This window comes from Galeopterus variegatus, unplaced genomic scaffold (assembly GCF_000696425.1).
Source record: "Galeopterus variegatus unplaced genomic scaffold, G_variegatus-3.0.2 Scaffold6080, whole genome shotgun sequence".
In the NCBI taxonomy this organism is placed as follows: domain Eukaryota; kingdom Metazoa; phylum Chordata; class Mammalia; order Dermoptera; family Cynocephalidae; genus Galeopterus; species Galeopterus variegatus.
The window spans coordinates 94,139-98,227 of NW_007732191.1; the positions used below are offsets into that span (position 1 = coordinate 94,139).

The 4,089-nt window shown below is 43.1% G+C and overlaps 1 protein-coding gene across 4 annotated transcripts in view; it reads right to left on the reverse strand.

The window, feature by feature from the left end:
* The window catches only part of MTF1 (metal-regulatory transcription factor 1), a 50,564-nt gene that overhangs the window by 43,264 nt on the left and 3,211 nt on the right, over window positions 1-4,089 (reverse strand). The window lies entirely within an intron of this gene.

A 4,089-nucleotide genomic window follows, 5' to 3' on the forward strand; every position in this document is an offset into this window, starting at 1 on the left:
CGAGGGTTGCGATCCCGTTGCCGGTCCCCGGTGCGGGCGCGACACCGAGGGTTGCGATCCCGTTACCGGTCAGTAAAAAAGACAAAAAGGAAAAAATATATATATATCCTTGACTTTGTCCTATTCAATGTGATTATCAACGTGAAGACATGAATGGCACACCAGGCTTGCAAGTAGAATAAACCAATTTGCAAATAGTATAAAGTGGGGAAACCACAGCTAATATCACTGATTGCATAATCATTCCCTCTCTACCATCTTCTCTTCTGCCCAGATGAGCGTTTCCCAACATGTGTTCCACACAACACTGATACCTGGAAATGAGACCTGGAAAATTGTTTCCCAAGTTTAAAACATCTGGAAAATTCTGCATTTCCTTCCTTCTTAGTTATTAACATGTCAAAGGTTCTGAGAAGTCCTGTTAAAAACTTCTGTCTTAGTTTAACTTAATGTTTCCCAAACATTTGCTTATGAAACACTTTCACATAATAATCATTAACTGAGGATGCCCTAAAGTTTAGGTCCTAAGCCATTTTCAAATTTTCTATGCTAAAAAATGATTCAAACCCCTTGAGCTACTACTGCCTCATCACTCTTCTTTCTTCAACTACCAAACTTAAAAAAAAAAAAACCAAAAAACCAAACTTAACACTTCTTGGCTCCTGTTTCTTCATTAACCACTCACCACTTCATCACTCAAAATCTGGCTTCGGCTCCCAGTGCTCCAAAGAAAATCTTCTCATCATGTGAACAGCTGTACAACTATCAGAACTAATGGCTTCTTTTTAGCTCCTCAATCCTTCTGCAGGGTCACATAGGAATATTCACACTTCTTGACACTTTCCCTCAGCTTTCACAACACTGCCTTCCACCCATCTCCTGGACTATTGTGATCTACTCTGGCTCCTCTTTCTTTCCAACCCTTAAATTCTCAGACCAACTCTTCCTTCTCCCTTGAGTAAACTACCCACATTTAGAACAACTGCCTCTTCACAGATCCAGAATTCTAATCCCCAGCCATCTCTTTGACTTCAAATCCACAATTCCAATGGGCTTTCAACTTGTTCGTGTTACTTTTCTCCAAGGACTATATATTCAGTATACTCCAAACTCACCAATTTCCCCATCACACTTTCCTCTTCCAGTCTTCTTGATTCCTGTTAATGGAATCAGTGTTTGGGGGAGGTGGGGGAGAGAGGAGAAGAGTTAGCGGCTTTCTCCTGAGCAAGCACACAGCACTTTATGCCACTGTTAAAGTACCTACCACAGTGGACTCAAACTACTTATCTCTTCACCTAGACTTGGAGCTCTATCAATCAGCTGTGCTAAAACACAATAGAAACTCAACACACTTGGAAAAATGGATATATCTTTTCAATCAACATGATTCAAAACCTTTAAATCATGCCCAACTCATGACTCATTCTTCAAACTCCAATAACATCCTGAGTTCTCTCACACCTCTGCAAAAGCTCTTGATTCTTTCCATATACAAGGCCACTGTCCTTTATCAGACTTAAGTGAAACACCAAACCAAAACTACAACTGTCCCCTAACTAGACAATAAGTCTCCAGTTTCCCTCTGCTTCCAACCTAGCACTGCTGCCAGAGCAATCTTTCTAAAATGCTACTCTAACCACATTACCCCTTCACTCAGACATCTTCAGTGGTTTCCCACTATTTCCAGAATTTAGTAGAAAACCCTTAGTATGCTATCACTGCCTTCCACGTTTGGATCATTGATAACTTTCCATCCTTATCTCCTACTATTCCCTATATTCTAATCCAAGGGTTGGCACACTACAGCCAGTGGGCCAAATTCAGCCTGCTGCTTGTTTTTGTAAATAAGGTTTTTGTTTTTTTTTTCCTTTTTGTCTTTTTTACTGACCGGTAACGGGATCACAACCCTCGGTGTCGCGCCCGTACCGGGGACCGGCAACGGGATCGCAACCCTCGGTATTGCGCCCGCACCGCGCTCAGCCAGTGAGCGGGAACCGGTCTCCACATGGGATCCAAACCCTCAGCGGGAGCGCCACCGCACTCCCAAGCGGCACACTCTCCAATGCGCCACCGGGCTGGCCCTGTAAATAAGGTTTTAATAGAACACAGCCATGCTCATTCACTTATATATTGTTTATGGCTGCTTGTATGCTACAGTGGAAGATCTGAGTAGCTGCAACTGAGACCATATAGCCTGCAAAACCTAGATCATTTGCTATTTAGCCCTTAGAGAAAAAGTGTGCTGACCTCTGTTGTAATAGGAAACGGCCTTTTTCCCACCTCCATTCCTTTGTTCACGATGTTCCCATCTCTCAGGAAGACCTTCCCCTGCTTTTTTTCTTAAATTGGACACACTCTTTAAGACCACTTCGAATGCCACCTCTTCCACAAAGACTTCCCTGATCCTGAAGCTAAAAGTGAGCTTATCTGTCCTCCCGGGGCGATATTTGTATCTTTCACATTTACCATATTGTGCCTGATGTTATGATTACTGGTACAAATGTATTTCTATTTCTATATTGTAAATTGTCACAGTCATCTGCAACTCCACAGAGCACAACAGCACCTTGCTTTATAAATTTTTGTTGAATTGAAATGAAGCCCTACAAGCTCAAATATTGGGCTGAAAGCAACAAGAAAAACTTAAGAGGGAGAAATTCTTAAGGTTTACGTGCCAGTCTCCACATTCAATTACATAAGACTTGACAGCTGTACACATGAGAATAATCTAGAGCAGGGTTTCTCAATCCCAGCACTATTGACATTTCGGGCCAGGAAATTCTTTGTTGTCGGGGGTTGTCCTGTGCATTGTAAAATGTTTAACAGCATCTCTAGGCTCTACTCACTAGATTCTAGTAGCACCTCCCCAGTGTGACAACCAAAGTGTTTCTGGGGAAGGCAAAATTGCTCCCAGTTGAGGTTTCCAAGTACAAGCTAACAGTACAATGTTGTTGCTAATAAAATACAGACTATATAGAAATTGCAGTACAGTGTCCAAATTAAGAGATAAGAGTCACACAGTATAAGGTGCTCATTGACTCACACTTATGAGATTGTGCTCAACTCTGGATTTTAAAAGGACTTTGGAAAACAGGAATTCATACAGTCAAAGGTAACCAGGCCAAAGAGAGACTGAGGGAAAATATCATAGGCAATTTAAGTAAATGAAGGTGTTTAGCTTGTACAAGCAAAGATGAAGAGAAACCCATGATCTTTAAATATGTGATGGGGGCCGGCCCGGTGGCGCACTGGAGAGTATGCCACTTGGGAGCGCGGCGGCGCTCCTGCCGAGGGTTCGGATCCCATGTGTAGACCGGTTCCCGCTCACTGGCTGAGTGCGGTGTGGGCGCAACACCGAGGGTTGCGATCCCATTGCCGGTCCCCGGTACGGGCGCGACACCGAGGGTTGTGATCCCGTTACCGGTCAGTAAAAAAGACGAAAAGGAAAAATAAATAAATAAATAAATAAATATGTGATGGGCTGTCCTGTGACAGGAAAGTTCCCCAGGAAGGCAGGACTAAAACTGGTGGGCAGCACTCACAGGAGGGCAGATTTTGGTACTACATAAGTAAAAACTTTCTAACAATCAGAGCTGGCCAACAAATGCATTGGGTTGAGCTGTGAAACACTGCTAGAAGTGTTCAAGCAGACATCAGATGAATTCATGTCAGAGATGCTGTAGAGATTCCTGCATAGGGGGTAGGAGTTAGGATAGGATGGTCACTGTAAGGTCCCTTCTAACTCTAAGGTCTCTTCTAACTCCAAGATTCTAAGGCTAGCAAAGGAAAAGCCACGTGCCATGAATAAGCCATTTACATTAGCCATATGTAATTTCAAGACCTTAATTATATAAAAAAAGAAATGAAGGGCCGGCCCGTGGCTCACTCGGTAGAGTGCGGTGCTGATAACACCAAGACCCCGGGTTCGGATCCCATATAGGGATGGCCGGTTCGCTCACTGGCTGAGCGTGGTGCTGACAACACCAAGTCAAGGGTTAAGATCCCCTTACCGGTCATCTTTTAAAAAAATAAAAGTAAATAATTAAATAAATAAAATAAAGTGCTTTCTGAGGAGAATTCTAAAGGCAT